The sequence below is a fragment of the Panthera uncia genome, assembly GCF_023721935.1.
Source record: "Panthera uncia isolate 11264 chromosome A1 unlocalized genomic scaffold, Puncia_PCG_1.0 HiC_scaffold_17, whole genome shotgun sequence".
In the NCBI taxonomy this organism is placed as follows: domain Eukaryota; kingdom Metazoa; phylum Chordata; class Mammalia; order Carnivora; family Felidae; genus Panthera; species Panthera uncia.
The window spans coordinates 65,310,730-65,338,028 of NW_026057577.1; the positions used below are offsets into that span (position 1 = coordinate 65,310,730).

The 27,299-nt window shown below is 35.4% G+C and overlaps 1 protein-coding gene across 1 annotated transcript in view; it reads left to right on the forward strand.

Annotated features, from left to right (window-relative positions):
- LOC125935814 (cytochrome c oxidase subunit 7C, mitochondrial) overlaps positions 1-27,299 on the forward strand; it is a 994,084-nt gene that overhangs the window by 830,768 nt on the left and 136,017 nt on the right. The window lies entirely within an intron of this gene.

Sequence of the window (27,299 nt, forward strand, 5' to 3'; positions counted from 1 at the left end):
ATGCCTATTCTTCTCGAACTGTTCCACAAAATAGAAAAGAAAGCTTCCAAATTAATTCTCTAAGGCCAGCATTACTTCAATACTAAACCCAAAGATAATACAAAAAAATACAGGCCAATATCTCTGTTGAACATAGATTCAATAATCCTCAAAAACTATTAGCAAACCAAATTCAAGAGTGCATTAAAGGATAATACACCACGATCAAGTGGGATTAACTCCTGGTCTCCAAGAGTGGTTCAATATCGGCAAATTGATGTGATAGACCCCATTAACAAAATAAAAAATAAAAATTATATGATTATCTAAATTGATGGAGAAAAGGCATTTGACAAAATTCAGCATTCATCCATGATAAGAACTCTCAACGAAGTGGGTTTAGATGGACCATACCTTGACATAATAAAGGCCATATATGACAAATCCATAGCTAACATCATACTCAATGGTGAAAAATTAAAGGCTTTTCCTCTAAGATCAGGAATAAGACAAGGAGCAAGATACCACTTTCATTTAACATAGTAATGGAAGTGCTAACCACAAACAATCAGACAAAAAAATAAAAGGGAACCAAACAGGTAAGGAAGAAGTCAAACAACAACAACAACAACAACAACAACAACAAAAACCCAACTGTCATTATTTGCAAATGATATAATACTATATAAAGAAACCTTAAATAGTCCACCAAAAACTATTAGAATAAATGAATTTGTTAAAGTTACAAGATGAAAAATTGAAAACCAGAAACCTGTTGTTTCTATATACTAATAACAAAAATAGCAGAAAGAGGAATTAAGACAACAATCTCGCTGCACCAAAAAGAACAAAATTCCTGGGAATAAATATAAACAAGGAGGTAAAAGACCTATATTCTGACAACTATAATTAGGAATAAAAATTGAAAAGGACACAAAAATGGGAAGACATACCATTTTCATGGATTGAAAGAACATTATTAAAATGTCCATACCACCCAAAGCAATCTACAGATTCAATGCAATCCCTATCAGATACCAATACTATTTTTCACAGAAATAGAATAAATAACCATTACATTTGTATGGAACTCCAAAAGACCTCAAACAGCTAAAGCAATCTTGAGAAAGAAGTACAAAAGCTGGAGGTATCACAGTACTTGATTTCAAGATACCCTTTAAAGCTTCAACAGGGCATATCCTGGTCAAATTCACAAAATACTCAGGCAAGGAGAGAATCATGAAAGCAGCAAGGGAAAAAAAAGTCCTTAACTTACAAGGGAAGACAGATCAGGTTTGCAGCAGACCTATCCACAGAAACGTGGCAGGCCACAAAGAAGTGGCAGGATATAACCAATGTGCTGAATCAGAAAAATATGCAGCCAAGAATTCTTTGTCCAGCAAGGCTGTCATTCAAAATAGAAGGAGAGATAAAAAGTTTCCCAGACAAACAAAAATTAAAGGAGTTTGTGACCACTAAACCAGCCCTGCAAGAAATTTTAAGGGGGATTCTCTGAGGGGAGAAAAGATGAAAATATAAATAAATAAAAAAAAAATAAAGACCAAAAGCAACAAAGATTAGAAAGGACCAGAGAATACCATCAGAAACTCCAACTTTACAAGCAACACAATGGCAGTAAGTTCATATCTTTCAGTACTCACTCTAAATGTCAATGGACTCAATGCTCCAATCAAAAGACATAGGGTAACAGAATGGATAAGAAAACAAGATCCATCTATATGCTGTTTGCAAGACACCCACTTTAGACCTAAGGACCTTCAGACTGAAAGTAAGAGGATGGAGAACCATCGATCATGCTAATGGTCAACAAAAGAAAGCTGGAATAGCCATACTTATATCAGACAATCTAGACTTTAAAACAAAGACTGTATCAAGAGATGCAGAAGGGCATTATATCATAATTAAGAGGTCTATCCACCAAGAAGACCTAACAGTTGTAAACATTTATGAGCCAAATGTGGAAAAACCCAAATATATAAATCAATCACAAACATAAACTCATTGATAGTAATACCATAATAGTAGGTATTACAGCACTCACAACAATGAACAGATCATCTAATAAAAAAATCAACAAGGAAACAATGGCTTTGATTGACACACTGGATCAGATGGACTTAACGGATATATTCAGAGCATTTCATCCTAAAGCAGCAGAATATACATTCTTCTCCAGTGCACATGGAACGTTTTCCAGAATAGACCACATACTGGGACACAAATCAGCCCTCAGCAAGTACAAAAAGTTTGAGATCATACTGTGCATATTTTCAGACCACAATGCTATGAAACTTGAAATCAACCACAAGAAAAATTTGGAAAGGTAACAAATACTTGGAGACTAAAGAACATCCTACTAAAGAATGAATGGGCTAATCAAGCAGTTAAAGAGGAAATTAAAAAGTATATGGAAGTCAATGAAAATGATAACACCACAACCCAAAACCTCTGGGACGCAGCAAAGGCAGTCATAAGAGGAAAGTATATAGCAATCCAGGCCTTTCTAAAGAAGGAAGAAAGATCTCATATACACAACCTAACCTTATGCCTTAAAGAGCCGGAAAAAGAACAGCAAATAAAACCCACAACCAGCAGAAGACAGGAAATAATAAAGATTAGACCACAAATCAATGCTATTGAAAGGAAAACAAACTAACAAAAGACAGTAGAACAGATCAATGAAACCAGAAACTGGTTCTTTGAAAGAATTAACAAAGTTAATAAACCACTAGCCAGTTTGATCAAAAAGAAAAAGGAAAGGACCCGAATAAATAAAATCAAGAATGAAAAAGGAGAGATCACAACCAACACAGCAGAAATAAAAATAATAAGAGAATATTATGAGCAATTAAATGCCAATAAAATGGGCAATCTGGAAGAGATGGAAAAATTTCTAGAAACATATAAACTACCAAAACTTAAACAGGAAGAAATAGAAAATTTGAACAGACCCATAACCAGTAAGGAAATCGAATTAGTAATAAAAAATCTGCCAAAAAACAAGAGTCCAGGGCCAGATGGCTTTCCAGGGGAATTCTACCAAACACTTAAGGAAGAGTTAACACCTATTCTCTTGAAGCTGTTCCAAAAAATATAAACAGAAGGAAAACTTCCGAACTCATTCTATGAAGCCAGCATTACCTTGATTCCAAAATCAGAGACCCCACTAAAAAGGAGAACTATAGACCAATTTCCCTAATGAACATGGATGCAAAAATCCTCAACAAGATATTAGCCAACCAGATCCAACAATACATTAAAAAAATTATTCACCATGACCAAGCAGAATTTATACCTGGGATGCAGGGCTGGTTCAATATCCACAAAAAAATTAACATGATTCATCACATCAATAAAAGAAAGGACAAGAACCATATGATTCTCTCAATAGATGCAGAGAAAACATTTGACAAAATACAGTATCTTTTCTTGATAAAAACCCTCAAGAAAGTAGGGATATAAAGATCATACCTCAAGATCATAAAAGCCATATATGAATGACCCAATGCTAGTACCATCCTCAATGTGGAAAACTGAGAGCTTTCCCCCTAAGGTCAGGAACACGACAGGGGTGTCCACTCCAACCACTGTTACTCAAAATAGTATTGGAAGTCTTAGCCTCTGCAATCAGACAACACAAAGAAATAAAAGGCATCCAAATTGGCCAGGAGAAGGTCAAACTTTCACTCTTCGCAGATGACATGATACTGTATATGGAAAACCCTAAAGATTCAACCAAAAAACTGCTAGAACTGATTCATGAATTCAGCAAAGTTGCAGGATATAAAATCAACACACAGAAATCTGTTGCATTCCTATACACCAACAATGATGCAACAGAAAGAGAAATCAAGGAATCGATCCTATTTACAATTGGACCAAGAACTGTAAAATACTTAGGAATGAATCCAACCAAAAAGGCGAAAAATCTATACACTGAAAACTATAGAAAGCTTATAAAAGAAATTGAAGAAGACACAAAAAATGGAAAAAAGATTCCATGAACCTGAATAGGAAGAACAAATATTGTTGAGATGTTGATACTACCCAAAGGAATCTACATATTCAATGCAATTCCTATCGAAATAACACCAGCATTCTTCACAGAGCTAGAACAAAGAATCCTAAAATTTGTATGGAACCAGAAAAGACCCCAAATAGCCAAAGCAATCTTGAAAAAGAAAACCAAAGCAGGAGGCATCACAATCCCAGACTTCAAGCTATACTACAAAGCTGTAATCATCAAGACAGTATGGTACTGCCACAAGAACAGACACTCAGATCAATGGAACAGAATAGAGAACCCAGAAATGGACCCACAAACGTATGGCCAACTAATCTTTGACAAAGCAGGAAAGAATAGCCAATGGAATAAAGACAGTCTCTTCAGCAAGTAGTGCTGGGAAAACTGGATAGCGACATGCAGAAGAATGAACCTGGACCACTGTCTTACACCATACACAAAAAGAAACTCAAAATGGATGAAAGACCTACATGTAAGACAGGAAGCCATCCAAATCCTCGAGGAGAAAGGAGGCAAAAACCTCATTGATCTTGGCCGCAGCAACTTCTTACTCAACATGTCTCCAGAGATAAAGGAAACAAAAGCAAAAATAAACTACTGGGACCTCATCAAAATAAAAAGCTTCTGCACATCAAAGGAAACAATCAGCAAAACTAAAAGGCAACTGACAGAATGGAGAAGGTATTTGCAAATGACATATCAGATAAAGGGTTAGTATCCAAAATCTATAAAGAACTTCTCAAACTCAACACCCAGAAAACAAATAATCCAGTGAAGAAATGGGCAAAAGACATGAATAGATACTTCGCCAAAGAATACATCCAGATAGCCAACCTACACATGAAAAAATGCTCAACATCACTCATTATCAGGGAAATACAAATCAAAACCACAATGAGATACCACCTCACACCTGTCAGAATGGCTAACATTAACAACTCTGGCAACAACAGATGTTGGCGAGGATGTGGAGAAAGAGGATCATTTTTGCATTGTTGGTGGGAATGCAAGCTGGTGCAGCCACTCTGGAAAACAGTATGGAAGTTCCTCAAAAAACTAAACATAGAACTATCCTATGACCCAGCAATTGCACTATTAGGTATTTATCCAAGGGATACAGGTGTGCTGTTTCGAAGGGACACATGCACCCCAATGTTTATAGCAGCACTATCAACAATAGCCAAAGTATGGAAAGAGCCCAAATGTCCATTGATGGATGGATGGATAAAGAAGATGTTGTGTATACACACACACACACACACACACACACACACACAATTGATTATTACTTGGCAATCAAAAAGAATGAAATCTTGCCATTTGCAACTACATGAATGGAACTGGAGGGTATTATGCTAAGGGAAATTAGTCAGAGAAAGACAAGTATTACTTCACTCATATAAGGATTTTAAGAGACAAACAGATAAACATAAGGTAAGGGAAACAAAAATAATATAAAAACATGGAGGGGGACAAAACATAAGAGATTCATAAAAATGGAGAACAAACAGAGGGTTACTGGAAGGGATGTGGGGGGGGGATGGGCTAAATGGGTAAGGGGCACTAAGGAATCTACTCCTGAAATCACTGTTGCACTACATGCTAACTAATTTGGATGTAAATTAAAAAAATAAAATTAAAAAGTAAAAAATAAGATATACTTCAAAGCTGCAGTAATCAAAACAGTATGGTACTGGTGCAAAAATAGATATATACCTCAATGGAACAGAATAGAGGACCAGAAATAAACCCACACCTATATGGCCCATTAATCTGTGACAAAGGAGGCAAGAATATAAAATGGAGGAAAGACAGTCTCTTCAGTAAATGATGTTGGGAGAACAGGATAGCTACGTGCAAAAGAATGAAATTTGACCACTTTCTTACAACATACACAAAGATAAATTCAAAATCAATTAAAGACCTAAATTTAAGACTTGAAACCATAGAACTGGTAGAAGAAAACATACACAGTAATCTCCTGGAAACTAGTATCAGCAATAATTTTCTGGATCTGTTTTTTCAGGCAATGGCAGCAAAAGCAAAAATAAGCAAACTAGTGGAAGTACATCAAACTGAAAAGTTTTGCACAGAGAAATAATTAACAAAATTAAATGACAACCTATGAAATGGAAGAAGATATTTGCAAATGACACATCTGGCAAGGAGTTTATATTTAAAATATATAAAGAACTCTTATAAAACAAACAAAAAAACTCAAAAAAATAATTAAAAAATGGGCAGAGGGCCTGAACAGTCATTTTTCCAAAAAAGACATAGAGATGGCCTAAAGACACAGGAAAATATGCTCAGCATCACTGTTCATGAAGGAAATGCAAATCAATACCAAAATGAGTTATCATTTCACGCTAGTCAAAATAGCTAGTATCAAAAACAAAACAAAACAAAACAAATAACAAGAGTTGGTAAGGATATGAAGAAAAGATACACTGTTGGTGGGAATGTAAATTGGTGCAGTCACTCTAGAGGTTCCTCAAAAAATTAAAAATAGAAATTCCATATAATTCAGGATTCCACTTCTGGGTATTTAACCAAAGAAAATAAAAGCACTACTTTGCAAAGCTATATGTACCCCTATGTTTATTGCAACATTATTTCTAATAGCCAAGATAAAGGAGCAACCCATTGATAGATGGATGGATAAAGCAACCTTTGATAGGTGAATCTATTGATAGAGTAATGGATAAAGAAGTGGTGTAAATATACAAAGGAATATTACTCGGTTATTTAAAAATAACAAAACCTTGTGATTATTGACAACATAGATGAACCTAGAGGGTGTTATGCTAAGTGTTAAGTCAGGCAGAAAAAGACAAATACCATATGAATTCACTTTCATATGAAATCTAAAACCAAAACAAAACAAAACAAAAAACACACACAACAGAAATAGACTCCTAAATATAGAGAACAAACTTGTAATTGCCAAAGGAGAGGTGGGAGATGATAGTAAAAGAGGTACAAACTTTCAGTTATAAAAGAAGTCACAGGGATGAAAAGTACAACATAGGGAATATAAGTAAGTAATACTATGATAAGTTTGCATGGTGACAGATAAGTACGTTTACCACACTGACCATTTTGTAATGTATATCATTGTCAAATCACTGTGTTGTACATCTGAAATATGATATGTATGTCAACTACACTTCAATTTAAAATATAAAGTAGAAATAAAGACATAAAAAAGGATTATAGAAAAAAATGATAGGTAAGTCATTCAAAGGAAGTCCAAAACATGCTTAATTGGAGTCCCAGAGAAAGAAAACTAAAACAATAGGGAAGCAACTATTTAAAACTGTAACTAAATGCTTTGAGACAAATGAAACTACTTGAAATTTCAAATTGAAAGGGCATACTTTTAATAGATAAAACCTGTCCCAGAATGAGCCACACAGATGCATTGCTTAGAATCATTTGACTTTAGGGGCGCCTGGGTGGCTCAGTCGGTTAAGCGTCCGACTTCAGCTCAGGTCATGATCTCACGGTCCGTGAGTTCAAGCCCCGCGTCGGGCTCTGGGCTGATGGCTCAGAGCCTGGAGCCTGCTTCCGATTCTGTGTCTCCCTCTCTCTCTGGCCCTTCCCCCGTTCATGCTCTGTCTCTCTCTGTCTCAAAAATAAATAAACGTTAAAAAAAAGTTAAAAAAAAAAAAGAATCTTTTGACTTTAAGGATAAAGGTTGTCCAGTAAAACTTGTAGTTATCTAAAGAAACAATATGTATAGCCCATGATTTTATATCAAGTTTACTTCAAGTACAAAGGCTATGGAGAAAATGTTTTGAATATGTAAGAGGTCAACAAATATCGTCCAAATAAATTGTGCTTGAGCCAACTACTAGAGAGCAAACTTCAAGAAACCAAGAGATGAGTGATAAAACTTGGGCAAAAGGACTAGTAGCTTTGGAATTTTCAGATTTATACAGAGAGATTGAATATTTTCATGTATGAACATAGTTAAAACTTTTGGGTAGAAGCAGAATATGGAGAGTAATAAATGGTAACTATAGCTGAACACTTAAAAGCTCTACTATAAAAATACTCTAAGAAATTTGCCAGTATTTTAAGCACTTCTCGGCTTTAGAATATGTTAGACAACCAGACACTTTAGAATTTGGAATGTTGATTACATCATCTTTTCAGATCAACTGCCTAGCTTTCTGCTGATATAGGCAATATGCATAGGGAAAGCATATACCACAGGAGCCACGAGGCTCAAGATCTTCCTTCTGAGCTTATACACAGTAAAATTTTAGAATCCATTAAGAATTGTGGATCTTGATTTTCACTGTAAGGAGCCATCAACTTGATAGTGTATAACTCTAATAGAAAATAATTTAAATACTCAAGAATATGGTAGTAAAGTCTGAAAAATAGTACACTAGGAAGAGTTCCACTGGGCAAATAGGTTACTGGTGATTTGACAGACTTATAAACTTTTTGACTTAACAACATTTTGGTCAAAGTTGCTACATTTATAAAACTATGGCATATTAATCTTTTCTCCTGTTTATTACTAAATGACAAAATAAATAGACTTTTAAAACCACTCTGAAATGATATCCCAGAATAATATCAAAACAAGAATGTCTATAGATATTAATCAGTGTCAAAACTTCAAATTTTTTAAGTCAGAAAAAATAATTTTAAATGTGTCTAATGTTGGGGTGCCTGGGTGGCTCAGTCGGTTAAGTGTCCAACTTCAGCTCAGGTCATGATCTCGTAGTCCGTGAGTTCAAGCCCTGCGTTGGGTTCTGTGCTGACCGCTCAGAGCCTAGAATCTGTTTCAGATTCTGTGTCTCCCTCTCTCTGACCATCCCCCGTTCATGCCCTGTCTCTCTCTGTCTCAGAAATAAATAAACGTTAAAAACAATTAAAATAAAATGTCTAATGTTTTTAAAACAAATATAATGCCATGTGTATGTAAAATCGAAAATGTAAATTATAATAAGAAGCTCTTTGAAATATTGACATAATATTGGTATTATAATAGACAGCTGAGTTTATCTGCTTCACTTAATGTGACTAAGATTAAAATCAACTTTTTGTGAATAGATGGTTGATAATAATTCATGAATCAATCAGCATCTTATATTATGAAAGGTAAATAGGAAGGATTTGAGGAAGGTTTTTTTCCCCAGGAGCCCAAGCTAGGAAATGTTTGTTAATCCACTTGATCGTATCATTTTGTTTTATTCAATTATTCAACCTAATTATTCACACAGGCCATTTCTGAAGGTCCCACAATAGTTAAAGCTGTGTGCCCATGTTTTATGTGCTTATTATTGTCTTCCTTTTAAGACTCCTCTTACTCGGACCAGTGGGCTGTATATTTGTGTGGTAAAGAGAAAGGAGTTGGCATTATTTAGTCTTTCTGTTTAAGGCTGTGAATAGATTCGGACTCCACTGAATTAAATAATATAAAGAAGAAACTATAAAATTAGTATTTAAAAAAAACCAATGAATAAATTCTATAGAAAATGTAAAAGGAGTTTAGAAAGATGTTTTGCTGTATTTGTTCTGTGATATATCAAGCTGTGGATGATGCTGAAAGTCCAGTCAAGAGAAGATCAATGAGTACAAATGGGGAATCAGATACAGATTCACCTCATCTGCTGAGGCACCTCAGGTCATGTCCAGTAAAATACTAAAACCTACAGGTAGGAAGGCACATCAGATCACGTTGTTTAAAAAGTCTAAACAAAATCACACTTCATACATACTATCAGAGAGCCCCCCATTCCTGGGTAGAGATTGAAGAATGAATGGTTCAGTTCTCCAAAAGCCACTGGGAAATGTCAGCACCATCTAGTTAATGAATTCCTGATTTGTTTGGCATTTGCACTTTCTTAAGAAATTGCTGATGTGTTTAGACTTCCTCTTCTCCTCAGCAGCAGTGAAATTTGTTGATTATGATGGCCTTATATAACATCATCCAGGCAGAAAGCTAAAAGATTACACATTAAAAAGAAACAGGCCTGTTTATTACCAGGCATTGTGCTTCCTCATATGCATATCTCTGTTCTTCAGTCTTTGACCAGGTTGCTTTGTGGGAGATGCTTTGTTAAAAGTATTTCCATGGCAGGCCTCCACTAATGCAAATGTCATTTTCTCTGCCTGATTGTGATAGGAAGCCTTTTTCACCTATTGAAACCTGTTAAATTTCCTTCAAATATTTTTGTTTAACACTTTAAAAAAGTTAGTGGAGGACCATTTAAAAACATGTAGGCTTAATGAGGAATTGATGTTTATATTTAAAAACATTTTTCAAAGAAACTGCTTCTGTACTGCTGAATAGAAGCCTGCAATCTTCACAGATTTCATTCATCCAGGTCAAACAAGCCAGACTGTTTATATTCCACATCATTTTCCTTTAACTACTTTTAACCATGTTTGTTTTAGGAGATTGTCCACCACAGCTAAGAATCCTGCCACTTTAGTTTAGTTTGTATTCAGATCAGCCTGGGAAGAAGCTGTGAGGTTAAAATTATTCAATTAAAAACCTTTGGTATGGCTCTAAAAGAGAAACAGAACAGGTTTAATATTCTCTACCTAAATATTATTGCCTTGACCAGGCTAGTATTGCAGGTTGTATCCCGTACTACATAGCTGTTTGAACAACAAGCTAACTTAATTACTATGCGTTATATTCTTATTTATTCTAAAGGGACAAAATTCCTCCCTTAGGCAGGATTCTGCATTTTCATAACATGTTTCCACCCCCATGGAGCTCCTGTTTGTGTTTCATAGTGTTCTTGCATGAGAATTGTCTACTCTGACCCTCACACGTCCTTGACCCCCACAGCTGTTCCTTTCAACTCTTTCTTATGCATGACCTTAGCACCTAACTCTTCCCCACTCCTCTTGATGAGTATGAATTACAACCAATACCTATTAACCTGCAAGAACAATTCCTCCCTATTCAGAGAACCATTTTTGACTAATTTGACCAAATTAACTGAACTTTGTCTGACCCTTTCTGCTAATGCTCTAAAAATTTTGCCCTCGTTTCCCCAAACAGACCTCTCCTTCAGAGCTTTCTGAAGTCTGGCATTTTTAGCACAAAGACTTATGGCAGGATTTTTCAATTTCTGCATTACTGACATTTGGGGCTACATAGTTCTTTGTTTTGAGAGTTTGTCCTGTATGTGACTAGATGTTTAGTAGCATCCCTAGCTTCCACCTCCTAGAGGTCAGTGGTAGTACACACACTGACCTCCCAAGTTGTGACAACTAAAAATGTCTCAGACATTAGTACATGTCCCTTGTGCCATCAAGCTAGGGTCAAAATTGAGGCTTCATTTCCCTGTTGACTAATAGGAGGGATTATGAGAGACTCTGAAAGTCTAAAAATCTTCCCCTGTATGTTTACATGTCCTTGTCCTATACAACTATTCCTCTCCACCACCTGTTAACATAGCCTTGGCTACTAACTGTTTCTGCTCACCCTACTTAATAAACCAAAGTTGCCCACCAATGAATACTGCTATCCAGAATAATCCCTCCCTCCCCCTAAAGCCATTCTGACCTGCTCTTCCCAGAACTGGTTTGCACCTGAGCTGACCATAAGGCTCCAAACAGCACTGTCCAATAGAATGTTCTATGATGATGGAAACAGGTCTGTGCTGTCCAATATGGTAATCTGTAAGCACGTGTGACTTTTGAGCATCTAACTGTGGCTACTGAAACTGGGGAACTGAATTTTAAATTTTATTTTATTTCAATTCATTTAATCTTACATTTAAATAGCATATATAACTTTTGGCTACTGTATATGACATGAGGGCTGAAAATTTTACTCTTGTTCCCCAAGGCTCTTTTAGAACCTTCTCTTGCCTGACATTTAGATTAAAAGGTTGCCCTTAATGGAGTCAATTTCCTTCATAAAATAGCCTATTCTTGACCATCCTTCAGTTTCATCTTCCCCTTAATCTTTCATTCTTTCTTCCTTCTACTTTCTTATGCTCCTTTTCTTCTATCTTTTCTTTCCCCAACTGCTCCTTTTCTTTCTTTCTTTTTGCCAATCATTGCAAAACTATCTGTCAGCTAAGCTATTCAATAGGAGTGACGGTGGCAAATAAGGCACTGTGTAGAGAAGCAGGAGCTAAAAGAGGCTCATCTTCTTGACCTGTGATATTTACTAAGAACCCTCTGCCCCAACCCTAGCTCCATCTCATTTCAAATCAAACTTGATCATCTTTCTATACACCTTGCTGTCACATTCATAATATTCACTAGTTTGTTCGGCCTTTTGTTACTTAATCTGAAACCTAGCCACTTATGACAATGGTTACACACTTAGATATACAAACTGTATCTCCCTGAAACCAAAATAAATGTGTCAGTTTTGATTGAAAAAAATGTAGTTGTAGGAAAAACAGCCAAACTATCTATTGGGCATAACGTGTTCTGTGATAGAATCAAAGTTTGTTAGTACCAGCTTTTCCAAATTCACAAAATATATTAAAAGAGAAATACTAAGGGATAAAAAAACAATTGCATTCAAAACATGTTTTAAAACAATTTCTAGAACCTTTAATTAAAATGTTGGACTGAGCTCACGTTTTTGACTTTCTCTACCAGAACTTCATTAAAATGAAAGTAAAGAAATAAAAAAAGATATTATAACTGGTTCATTAAATGGGCTGGCATTGGTGAAGATACAAGAAAGAAAATAAAGCTTTAATTTTCTTCAACCTCTGTTGTGCCATGTTGAATTTCCCTTTCCCACCCTGGATATCTGTCAGGTGTATCTGATAGATGTTTCTGTTATTTTAGATAATAAAATCTCATTAATCTGACCTCAACCAAAATTTCTATTTCATATTCATTTCAAAGGTTGCATTCCCACCTCTTCCCCTACCTGAGGCCTGACCAGGGCTGGGGGACTTACAACAGGTAAACATGTTCTGTATTTTATAACTGATTCCTCTCAGCTCATCCTCTTCTCTCCCTCCATTCACTATTCTGTTTTTGGATCTTTCAAGACTAAAGTGGGAAAGAGTGATGAGTAACAAAGGAAAATAAAATGTTCATTTGTAACTTTTTTGGCTGCTAGGTTTACTTTCCGGCAGCTGTCTAAATGTTGTGTCTTCTGAGTTTTTTTTTAATCTTTTTAGTGTTTTGTTTTGTTTTGTTTTGAGGGGGCGCAGAGGGGCAGATAGAGAGGGAGAAACAGACACAGGGCTCGAACTCACCAACTTCAAGACCATGACCTGACATCAAGTCGGACGCTTAACCGAATGAGCCACCCAGGCACCCCTATCTTATGAGGTTTTACATACCTTTAGATGTATCCATATCCCCCCACCCACCACTCTGGGGCCCCAGTGGAGCTGAAAGTCTCCCCCTTAAAATAGTGTTCACTCTTTGGCTGACCTGCTATGACTCCTCTTCTGCTTCTGTCCTGGCCACAGAGTCCATGTCCTTTCTGAGGATGTGACCTTACACCAGACATAAATCCTTTAGGCAGGTGATCTTTCAAGTCTCTATTCAAGTTGCTTTCTGTGGTATTTACTTAGCCCGTGAGGAAAAACCAATGACAACATACTGACAACAACAACCTTGTTTTTGCTCCATCAAATCCTGAGCGATTAAGGGCCACTGGAGTTCTCAGTCTTTGCTCAATTGTTTTCCAATTGAGATTAAGTCACCAGGTTTGTAACTCTAAGCTTCATGGAAATCAAATCAGATTTTCCAAGAGTTTTCTCACCTCGTGCTGCTCTGGCTTTATAACAGAACAAAGTCAACTATAAAGAAAAGAGAATCTCCCTGGCATTAAATATTTCATGAGTAGTACTGAATGCTAGAAGACTGAAATTAACCATTAAAATTCAAAGCAAAAGTCACTTCAACCTAGGATTGTATCCTAATTGTACTACCCATTGAGTGAATAAAGGAATTTCAGGCATCCGAAGACTCACAACATTTATTTCCCACTTATAACTTCTTAATAAGTTGTTCAAGGATGTATACCCAGAAAACAAGAGAGTAAATGAAAAAAAAGAGGACATGGGGGGAGGAGGGCTACCAGAAACAGCAGCTCCAACTCAAATAAGTAGGGAAGAATAAATCTGTTTGGTCCTATGACAACCAAGCTGGTCTGGAGTAGAATGATTCAAGGCTTTTCTCAAAGAACGGTCTCAAGACTAAAAAGAGAATTCACTATAATCATAGTATGACTGAGAGCTTAGAAAAAAAAAACAAACTTGAAGATATGCAAGATACAAACAACCACCACCAATGCTTAAGGTTCCTGGCTGTGAACTCTGGTCTCATGAAAGCATGGGAAGCAGGAAGCAGGCAATATTAATCACTGCATCTGAAGTCCCTATCTTAGTTTCTGGCACTCAGAGAGCATGAGGAGCTTACTTTCAAAAATTCAATCATCATTGTTCTTCTGTAAGTTTTAGTGGATGAATTCTCTGCAAACCTCTCACTGCCCTTACAGTCTTACTATGTTGATATTTGAGTATAAAGTATTACTAATTGTGTAAATCATTCTCAAGCTATAGAAAGCTGATTAAAAGGTAAATTCCTTGAAATCAGATGATTCCATCTGGGATGCAGTCCAGAAATCTGAATTATTGACAACCATTTTGGGAGATTCCAATGGTAGTGATCTGTAGCCCCTGTCATTTGAAACTCTGATTCAGATATTTTACTGATTTATTGACAGGGAATTCAGAATTAATTCTAGAGTGGATGTTGTTTTCTAATGTGGAAAACTTTTTTTTCCTAAATATATCACACATTGTTCTCTTGATCAACTTCTATAAAAAGGAAACTTATAGTGTGAACAGATGTTTTGTTTTAAAGGAAAAGGCAACTTTATCCCCTAGGGAGGGAAAAAAAATCAAAAATTTTTTTTCATTTATTTACTCTGCCTCAGTTATGTGCCATGGTAGAAACATAGTTTCTCTATACATTTTTCTCTTAAAATTGCTACTTTTCAGCTGTCTGGACTTATGCTTCCCCCTAAGAAATATAAACATGAAAGAATAAAAGTGATTTTGATTGCTGCACTAACATGCCTCTGTGGTGCTTAAACTGTATTGTTTAAACATTATTTCAAAAACCTATTAGATTATTGGCTTCCCAGGTTTGAAATTCTTTCCTGAGTGTTCCTAAGTTTTCCTTTTCTAAATATTTCTACAGAGTATTATATTATGCAGCACATGTATCTTTATTCATTCATTTATAGATGCATTTCCTTAAGAAGTGGTGTATTAGTGATCTCTGTTATATACAATGAGATAGAAACTATGCATTATTTTTCTTTCCAAGAAAACTAAATTGATGCACAGAATGATTGCTAGTAGCTGAAATTGCAGCAGAGGGGTGCACTTGCCTTATTAAGAAGAAATTTCTGGTTTTATTTATTCTGGAAAAAAAGCTCTATCCCCAAATAAAGGATTAGTCTGGGGACCTGGTACATCAGTGCTGCCATATCGAATAGAGAAGTGAGTGGGATGAATATTATAGCGCACTCTTTATATTGGTTTATTTGTAGGTAGGAAAAAATGAGAAATTGGAGAAAGTATTAGTTCACATTAAAAGGTAAAACACGGAGAGGCCACTGTCAATTCAGGCTGTGCTTGTTGATTTCCAAATAACAACCTTGTCTCTGGAGTCATTAAAAGTATTGCTCTCCAGAGAAGAGGCCGAGGTTCTCTGCCTTCGAAGTTGAATAAACCTGGTGTATCATTTTGTCATTCTTTATGAGAACAGTGGCCCTGAGGATCTTATATTAAAAAAAAAAGCTATCAATGATTATCTATGCCACCTCCTTTACAAAACAATGTAGGCACATGCATTTAGTGAAATTTATTAGTTATAAAATCAGTAAATATTTCAATCCTTTGGAATTAACATTTCTCCGGAAGTGGTCTTAGTATGATCGGTTAATATTTGCATTTTTTTCAAATGACAGATCTTTGTGCTCCTACCAGATACAGCATTTTTAAATATTAAAAAATATATATTCTTATTCTAGGAAAGATGTGTTAAACTGCCTAATAATAGATGGGAAGGGATATAGAAATATAAAGTACTGTTTTAAGATTTCCCAGAGACAAATTAATACTGTGCCACCAGTAAATGTGCAATTGGTTTTATAGATATGCAGATAGAGTTTGCCCTGCCAGTGGTCTATCTGGACAGGCTAAAAATGTCCTTTTCTTGGGGAGGGGCCAGCTGATACAGAGGAGGCCTTGAGATGTGCGTCCTTAAGAACTGGTAGTGATCTGTACAACATTCGAGGCACACCATACACCGAGAGGAGATCGGCTAGTTCTTTGGTTCTTTGAGAGCCAGTGTTAGTTTAGCAAACATTTTAGGAATAGCAACTGTTCTCCCAAATCATGAAATTCCATTATTATGAACTAGTAGGGAAACTAAGGGACAATAAAATTGTTCATTTGACTGTTTAAGGCTTGTGTTTTGGACAGACTATCCGGGGTACACATCCTAGAAACTGTCTCAAGAACCTTCTAAATTTAAGATGCTACAAATTGTTTTCAGCACTTTGGAAGTTTATTTCACAGATTTCAAAACTATAAACAATGTGGTATAGGGATATTTATTGGCAGTTAAAAATAATTTTATTTACATTGATTGGGTGCCAATATTGTTTTGATTGATGATGCAAAGATAATTGATGCTGTTCAAAAATTTGTATTCATTTAAAACAAAATAAATTTGTATTTATTTTCATTTCTAGTAACTCTGAAGGGCTTTGTCTGCTTTTCCTTCAATGTAAAAAATGAGTGTATTTAAATAAATTATACATTTCTTGGGTGATGTTAAGAAGTAATCAGTGAGCTTGTAAAATACAATATAAGGAAAAAAACAGCTAAGTTGGGAGGTGAAAAAGAAAAATATAATTTAAGATTAGTCAAATTCAAAATATTGGTAAGGGCTCATTTCACCACCCTTTGTCTATTCCTGGTGTATAGTTTCACCTGCAATAAAAAGTTTTATTTACACCAAAAAGATGAGCTCCTAAGAAAAATAAAAGCTTCTGACACTTTTCATCAGGGATTTTTCTTAACATTGGTAAGTATTTCACCTCTCACTAATAAGTTACGTTTTTAAAAGTTTTCTGTCTTTTTAAAAATTTGTTTAATGTTTATTTATTTTTGAGAGAGAGACACAGAGTATGAGCAGGGGAGGAGCAGAGAGAGAGAGAGGGAGACACAAAATCTGAAGCAGGCTCCAGGCTCTGAGCTGTTAGCACAAAGCCTGATGCGAGGCTCAAACCCATGAACCATGAGATCATGACCTGAGCCAAAGTTGGATGCTTGACCAACTGAGCCACCTAGGTGCTCCTAAAAGTTTTTTTGTTTGTTTGTTTGTTTATCTTTGATTGCATACAGTCAATGCAATTAAAAGTACATTTAAGGGCACCTCGATGGCTCAGTCAGTTAAGCAACCAACTCTCTGTTTCAGCTCAGGTCATTATCTCACCATTCTCGAGATCAAGCCCTGAGCAGGGCTCCGCTCTGCAGAGCTGGCTTGTGATTCTCTCTCTCCCTGTCTTCTGCCCCTTCCTCCACTCATGCATATGTGCAGGCAAGCGCGCTCGCGCGGGCACACACACACACACACACCCCTTCTCTCTCTCTCTCTCTCAAAATAAATACAACTTTTTAAAAAAGTACATTTAAAAATAGAAGAAAAATTACAAGTTCACAATTTTTCACATTACTTGCATTTTAAAATGACATTATTGCATAGTATTTTATTATATTCTATTATATTTGTCCATAACATTTTAATTCTGGTAAATTTTATACATCCATTTTTTTTCCATTCAGATGGATTTAGTTCCTATATTTATTGTTTATTCCTTTTTATGTAACTGCAAGTTGAAATAAGTAGAATTGAAGGAATCTTAGGGCTTTCTCAACTTCTAGGATACTTGTAAAAAGTATTTGAAAAGGGTAAATAAATCCTGACACCACAACTTCAAATGAATAAAACCTAAAGACACTCATGAAATATATAAGTAGAAAATACTGAATAAAAAATGTAGATCCTCATTTATATTTGTAGCCATGCTTGAAAACACTAATGTCTTTAGGTGACATATTTACTACATCCTTTTCTATGAAATCACTGTTTAAACATAAGCTGTTTTCTAAACAATAAAGTATTTTATTTGTGTAACACATCATAGTTGCTTGAAAATATCCAATCTGATGCAACTGAAAATTCATTAAATTGCTCACTCAAGTGATCCAAGATTGGAATAATTATACTAAAGTTGTGTACACTCACAAAGAAAGGCTCACAAACTCTAGCAAATTGATCATCTATAATATTGCCACTGTTGATAATGTGTGTAACATCCATATATGAGATTAATATATTACACACTTAGGATACCAATTCTGTTTTTTAGAGAATGTGTTTTAATCTGTTTCCAATTTGTAACATTCTTGATAATGTTTTAATTCTCATAAATAAAATCTTGTGTTTTAGAGGAACTTTGTGAAGTAAATGAAACCTAGCAAAGTCAACTACTTGCTGAAGATAATAAGGTTGATTCAAATCAGCATCAAAATCCACAATTCTTTGGGTAGCATTGACATTTTAACAGTATTTGTTCTTCCAATCCATGAACATGGGATGTTTTTCCATTTCTTTGTGTCATCTTCAATTTGTGTCATAAGTGTTCTATAGTTTTCAGAGTACAGATCTTTTACCTCTTTGGTTAGGTTTATTCCTAGGTATCTTATGGTCTTTGGGTCAACTAAAAATGGGATTGATTCCTTGATTTCTCTTTCTGCTGCTTCATTATTGATGTATAGGAATACCACAGACTTCTGTGTGTTGATTTTGTATCCCAAAGCAATCGACACATTTAATGTAATCCCTGTCAAAATACCACCTGCATTTTTCACCGAGCTAGATCAAAAAATCACTAAATTTGTATGGAACCACAAAAGACTCTGAATAGCCGAAGCAATCTTGAAAAAGAAAAGCAAAACTGGAAGCATCACAATTCCAGATTTCAAGCTGTATTACAAAGCTGTAATCATAAACACATAATGTAGTGGCATCAAAGCAGACATATAGATCCAGAGAACCAAAAAGAGAACCCAGAACTGGACGCACAGCTATATGGTCGACTCGTCTTTGACAAAGCAACAAAGAATACCCAAAGGATAAAAGACAGTCTCTTCAACAAATGGTGCTGGGAAAACTGGACAGCATCATGCAGAAGAATTAAATTGGACTACTTTCTTCCACCATACACAAAAACCAATTCAAAATGGATGAAAGACCTAAATGTGTGACAAGAAACCATCAAAATCTCATAGGAGAACACAGGAAGCAATCTCTTTGATCTCCACTGTAGCAACTTCTTACTAGTTATGTCTCCATAAGCAAGGGAAACAAAGGCAAAAATGAATTATTGGGATTTCATCAAGGTAAAAAGCTTCTCCACAGGGAAGGAGACAATTAACAAAACTAAAAGGCAACTGACAGAATGGGAAAAGATATTTGCAAATGACATATTGGATAAAGGATTAGGATCCAAAATCTATAAAGAATTTATCAAACTCAACACCTAAGAAACAAATAATCCAGTGAAGAAATGGGCAAAAGACATGAATAGACACTTTTCCAAAGAAGACATCCAGATGGACAACAGACACATGAAAATATGCTCAATATCATTCATCATCAGGGAAATGCAAATAAAAACCACAATGCGATATCATCTCACACTTTCCAGAACAGATAAAATTTGTAACATATGAAACAAGAGAGGTTGGCAAGGATGAGGAGAAAGGGGAACATTCTTACACTATTGCTGGGAATGCACACTGGTACAGCCACTCTGGAAAACAGTATGGAGGTTCTTCAAAAAGTGAAAAATAGAATTACTCTATGATCCAGCAATTGTACTACTAGGTATTTATCCAAAGGATACAAAAATACTGGTTCAAAAGGATACACACTCCCAGACGTTTATAGCAGCATTGTCGACAATAGCCAAATTATGGAAAGAGCCCAAATACCCATCGAATCATGAACAGATAAAGAAGAGGTGGTGTGTATGTGTGTATGTGTGTGTATACATAGTATACACAAAGTAAAACCTTGGATGGTGAGTAACTTGTTTCTGCACCTGTTCTACAAGACAAGCAAACATTTCTAACAAATTTTAACTTGGTAAATGAGGGATGTCTTGCAGTACAAGTAGTACATGATGCAAAACATCATGATCACAACTGAGCCAATCGGTTCTTGAAATCTGTTTTGATATACAAGTGCTTTGAATTACAAGCACATTTCTGTAACGAATTATGCTCTCAAACCAAGGTTTTGCTGTATACACACACACACACACACACACACACACACACACACACACACTGGAGTATTACTCAGCTATAAAAAAGAATGAAATCATGCCATTTGCAATGACATGGATAGAGCTATTATATATCATGCTAAGTGAAATAAGGCAGTCATAGAAAGACAAACACCATATGATTTCACTCATGTGGAATTTAAGAAACAAAACAGATGAATATGGAGGAAAAAAGAGTCAGGTAAACCTTAAAACAGATTCTTAACTATAGAGAACAGACAGGTTTGTTGGAGGGACAAGTTCAAAGGGATGGGTTAAATGGGTGATGGGTATTAAGGAGGGCACTTGTGATGGGTACTGGGTATTATATTTTAGTGATGAATCACAAAGTTTTACTACTAAAACTATTAATACTACACTATATGTTAACTAACTGGCATTTAAATAAAAATTTTTAAAAAAGAATCCAGGGCCCCTGGGTGGCTCAGTGAGTTAAGTGTCTGACTCTCGATTTTGGCTCAGGTCATGACCTCGTTGTTCGTGAGTTTGAGCCCTGCATTGGGCTCCATGCTGGCAGGATTCACTCTTTCCCTCTCTCTCTCTGCCCCTGCCCTGCTCTCATTCTCTTTCTCACTGTCTCAAAATATATAAACAAACAAATAGTTTCTGTTGTCCCACAAGAACGTCTTGAATACAAATGTTTTCATCCTATTAAGTCATTAGAATAGCTTTTCAATGCTTCCAGAGAACTGCTTTCATTTTATTCAATTTGACCGAACCCAATTACTGTTTGTTGCTTTGCAGTTTGAATTGACCTCTTTTTTTTCTCAGCTCCCTATCTTGTTTACTATGTAAAGTTTATGACTGACCTGAAGATAAATATGTGTCAGTAAAATGTCAAGAATCCTGGCAAGATTTCAAATATCAAGAGAGAATACTTTTACTTATACGTTCATGTAAAAAGCAGACACACATATCTCAACTGGTATGTACATAGTGTTTAAGTACAAAATAATGGGAGTTACTTCAAGTAACAGTTACTAATTACAAATATTTTAAGTAGTTTATTAAACACAGTGTTTGCTTTGATGGGCAAAACTCAAGAGTTTAATATACTGTTAAATTTATCAGCACTAGGAAAGACAAACACGAAATAGACAAGCATAAGAATGTCTTGGAAAGGAGCTAACTTAAAATACACACATGGGAGCTGAGCTTTTGAAACACAATTAAACTGAAAGTTTCATCGATGACATGTTGTATTCCTAAGATTTTATTTCCCTAACATATGGTCTTTTGGAATATCAGAAGACTTCACACTGATATTGGCTTTGAAAAACGCATTGACATATAAACTTTAAAAATGGTAATTAGATTGGGATGGCTTTTGTCTTAGCTATGTGGGCTAGTATTCTAATAGTTACCCAAAATGCCAGTCTATTTTTGAGTATGCACTTTGAAGCTAAGCCACAGTCTATTTTTAGAAGATGGTATTACGAATCTCCACATCTGTTCAACCCAACATAATGTGCTTATTCCATACCCACACTGAAAATAATGGGTGGTAGGGCATGAGGATCAAGTATTAATTCCTTTTGATTATGTAGTTTAGAAAAACCAGGTGATTGCAATTGATAGAAGACCCATCCACTGTTGTATCTCCTTTAATTGGACTGTTTGGCCATCTTTGTATAATTTAAAATAATGTTTATTTCTGGGCAGGTTTGAACAAGTATAATCAATTAATTGGTACTGTGCTTCTATAGTGAAGACCCTAGTAAAGAGAAGGCTGTTTGACATGACAATGATGAGCTGTGGGATATGGGAATAGACATTCTACAATATATATTTATTCAGAAATGCATTACAAGACTAGACTGTTGAGGATGAACAGCTACTATACCGAACAGTCTACAAAATCATATATAAGTTTTCAGTAGTGTAATAGGCATAGAAGATAATTAACAGCATAAGAAATATTCAGAACCTAATTGACTTGCAAAATATGGAAAGGTATAAAAAAGAACTTTCTACTACAACTTTCCTACCTTGAATTCAACTCAGTTGGAATGCAGGCCATTTTTCTAGTTTTAAATAGAGCACAGTTTGATTCTTTGTAGGATGACTATCCTCACAGTATAACAAGAACCCTTTCTGCACACAAATTTCCAGGTTGTTTATTGTTTATTTTCAGGTACCTCTCTCCCTCCCTTTCACCATCTCTTACCCACTGAAGGTGTACTAAACAAAATCGTACAGAGGGGATTTTTTACAAATGTGTGCTACGCCCAGTTTTCATATCGACATCAGTCATCATCCACAACCAACTTTTCCTGTTGCAAAGGACAGACCAGACCAATCACAGACTACGCATACATTACTGCCTGCTGTGCCTTATTCTAGAGTCCATATGATGAACTGTTCTAGAACCTAGACTTACTCATCCAGATCAAACTGGTGCTCTGGAGATCAATTTCTTTACCCACATACCTCAGGTTTGAAACCTTGACATATTTTCATGCTTCACCTGTATCTAAAAACTCAAGTAAGGTTGAGAATTCTGTTCAATAAAACTGAGTCATTCTAAAAGCCCAAATATTTGTATGTAGGGAAGAGGGTAGAGTTAAAGGAAATGTGTACACTCACAAAGAAATGCTCACAACCGTGTCCTGGCTTGATTTCGGACCTGGGGGGGGGCATTTGAAGATGTGGGGAATATTTTTAGTGATGGTACTGGTAACAAGTACTGTGGAAGGTGGTTAGTTTTCAAGGATGTGGAACTTCTTTCACCCTCCTTCCAATTCCTACACTAATTTTGCCCTTTTCTTCTGATCTTTGTTAGAATCAACAACCATTTTTTCCCTATCAATATTTTATGTATGTGTGAAAAGACACCTCTTTGTTACAGATGGTTTTGTAAAATACATACCTACTACAGAATGAACATGTTTATATATATTTTTTACTTGCTCAAATGCCTTATAAATACCCTACATATAAGAAATAATATTGATTACAATAAAGATGACTACATTTATCATTGAGAAGATTTCACTTTCTAAGAGCCGTGAAGCTAGTTTGTACCAAACTTGGTTTTATAAGTTATCATCTGACAAAAGTGTATGATGCCGATTTCTGGAGCTTAACAAAGTTGGATGTGCGGCGATGAATGGAGCACACCATTACATACATTTGTTGTTGTTGTTCTTTATGGGTCCTCTGCATTGCCACTGCTGGCTAGTGACTGGCACTGTACAACTTTAGTAGTCCCAATTTTAGGTATAATTTTTTTTTAAGTCTCAGACCTATTTTAATGGGGGCTAAAGCCATGCAACCAGTCAGGTGTACAACAGCTTAGGAGAAATATCAGACAATGTAGAACAAAGTAGATCGCAATGACTGACTTGCATTTATAGCCTCATTTACATATTCAGATACCAATATTCTTTTAAAAATAACAATGAATTAAACCTAATAATTGAGTGCATGAATGTAGTTCTTTATGTGATTCATTTGCATGTGGATAAGAAGGTATTATAAGCAGGACATGATCACCTTAGCAGATTAATAACCAAGCCAGTGCTATAATAACATCAAAAAGAAAAGAGCCCTCCCAGGAATTATTTCTTTCATAAAAGGAACAACCTTGTCTGGTGTTGGCCAGGGGACACCTTGGGATGAATAAATTTATGGCTGGGACTGAGTGTAGAAAAAAATGCCTGCAACACATGGTCACATATTTGTGATAACAAGAAGATAGTGTCATCTGCAGTATAAATGCAGAGGGAAAGAATCACATAATAAGTTAAAGTTTCAAGTCTTAAGTAGAGATATGTAAGCAAAAAATTTGAAAATACAGATTATGATTATCTTTGTCCAGGTATAATGTGATATTTAAATTACTGTCAATAATGAGACTTCTAATTATGGCCACTTGCACTTCTTACTCCACTTTTCTTACCCCTCTAACCACCAAATTTATATAGTTCAGCTAAAATCATCTCTGAATTTTATATTTTATTCTAGTCAATACTGTATGTGTATGTTTACTGTTAGTGAAAGTCTTTTCAGTTGCCTATCTATCCAGGATTTAAAGAAACAGCTCAAATATAAAGACTAGATTACAAATATTACCAAGTAGGTCATATAAATGATGAAATGAGGTAATGCAAGAAACTGAAGTGCTTTCCAAAAACAAAATAAAAACCATAATCCATAAAATTTTCTAAGTGTATTTTATCCCATGGGAAAGCCCAGACTTAATAAAATCTTAAATTGTGCCATTCTGCATTTATCATCTTTCTTATTGTAATTAAAATAGCCATAGTAACAACTGCAGAAATATACCTCCAAAGAAATATACAATTGTGACTTCATATTATGCTATTTTCCCCACATACACTTAGTATGTATTTATCAAAGGTATTGGTGCTTTATTTTATTTTCATGAATAACTTTAGCACATTATGGCATTAAATGTTTTTTCAGGAATGAAACCCTAAGTTTTAACATCAAGTGATTGACTTATAGGAGCTTTGCTTGTACTAGAAACCAATTATGTTAAGACAGGAAACTCCTGTATCTTTGATAAAATTGCTAAGTACTGCATAGGACTATTTTCTATTTTAAAAAGTGTGTTGGATTCCCACCAACAGTACAAGAGGGTTCCTGTTTCTCCACATCCTCTCCAGCATCTATAGTCTCCTGATTTGTTCATTTTAGCCACTCTGACTAGTGCAGCCACTCTGGAAAACAGTGCGGAGTTTCCTCAAAAAATTAAAAATAGACCTACCCTATGACCCAGCAATAGCACTTTTAGTAATTTACCCAAGGGATACAGGAGTACTGATGCATAGGGGCACTTGTACCCCAATGTTTATAGCAGCACTCTCAACAATAGCCAAATTATGGAAAGAGCCTAAATGTCCATCAACTGACGAATGGATAAAGAAATTATGGTTTATATATACAATGAAATACTATTTGGCAATGAGAAAGAATGAAATCTGTCTGGCCTTTTGTAGCAACGTGGATGGAACTAGAGAGTGTTATGCTAAGTGAAATAAGCCATACAGAGAAAGACAGATACCATATGTCCTCACTCTTATGTAGATCCTGAGAAACTTAACAGGAACCCATGGGGGAGGGGAAGGAAAAAAAAAAAAAAAAGAGGTTAGAGTGGGAGAGAGCCAAAGCATAAGAGACTCTTAAAAACTGAGAACAAACTGAGGGTTGATGGGGGGTGGGAGGGAGGGGAGGGTGGGTGAAGGGCATTGAGGAGGGCACCTATTGGGATGAGCACTGGGTGTTGTATGGAAACCAATTTGACAATAAATTTCTATTTAAAAAAAATAAAAAATAATAAAAAATAAAAATAAAAATAAATAAAAAAATGTGTTGGGTGAACCAAACACAACTACTGTGAATGATTATAATTAACCAATTCTATCTGAATAATTGCTTCTATATCCTCCTAATACCTTAATAATAATTGAATGTATATATACCCTCTTAAACAGTAAGCTCCTAGAGTACATGAAGGGGTCTATTTGCTTTTTAATACTTCATGGTGCTTTTAGTAGATCATACTAAAAAGGTTATTAGCAGGGGTACCTGGATGGCTCAGTCAGTTAAGCATCTGACTTCGGCTCAGGTCATGATCTCACATTTCCTGAGTTCAAGCCCTGCATCAGGTTCTGTGATAACAGCTCAGAGGCTGGAGCCTTCTTCACATTCTGTGTCTCCCTCTCTCTCTGCCCCTCTCCTGCTTGCACTCGGTTTCTCTCAAAAACAAACATTAAAAAAACAAAAAAAAAAGTAAAAAATAAAAATAAATAAAATAAAATGGTTATAGCAGATTAAATGAGTGGACAAGTAAGAAATCCACACTTTACATGTATATAGTTCTGTTGGGAATAGGATAGATTAGATACACAAAATTGAACAGATAAACACAAAGAAAACACCTTCTTGAAGCAATTTTAAACTTTTCTATATTCCAAGGAATCTAATTTTTTTCACATCCAAGTCTTTCTACTATATTTATTTCTGAAATAATGCTACATCCTTGACTCAAATTTTTACGATTATCACCATTAGATTCTACCTCTTTCCTGAAGCCTTTCCCATTTACTGAATTCCTTCCTTTGAACTTCCAGGTGAATTTTGTCTGTGCTTTGACTAGAACATTGTCCTCTTCGCAGTTTGTCTTATTTGGTGTATCTTGCAGATCTTATATATTTTGTGTATATCATTTACCCACTTGGGAGCTAGATTGATAGCTCCCTGAAAACAGGATCTACATTTGTTTCATCTTCGTAGCCTTGTAGCAATTCACAGTCCATAATAGCAATTCAATAAACTGAATGGATGGATAAATCATCAACGATTTTTAAGTGCCTATTTTGTGTACAGAGGTGTGTTACACCGTGAGGATAGAAAGAAACATTAAGAGATAGCTTTTATTCTGGGGGAGTTTATGGTATTTAGGGGAAGTATACATGTATATAAAATTTTAACAATAGTTATTCACAATTCTAACACTTGTGCTCATCCTTTATTTTTTTATAGTCCTTCATTGTCATAGTACAATTTTTTAAAATATTTTTTATAGGAATAGCTTTATTTTTGCATTTTGACATGAACTAAATTTAAATGACAACTTTATTGAAACCAAATGGGAGTTAAGACTTTATGAGACTCAGCAGGCCCTCTCTCTCTGTATCCTGCACTGCCATGATTACGTTGTGTTCCTTCTCAGACCTAAGATTGTGTGTTTACATGGAACCAAAGCCAAATGCAAGACTACAGAGACTATCAGGATAAATTATGTAAGTTGTTCATTATTTGTCTGGATTTACAGGGTAAATTATTTATATGAGACGCTGTGAAGCACATTAAGTGGACTGTGTCCCAGTCTACTCTGTACAT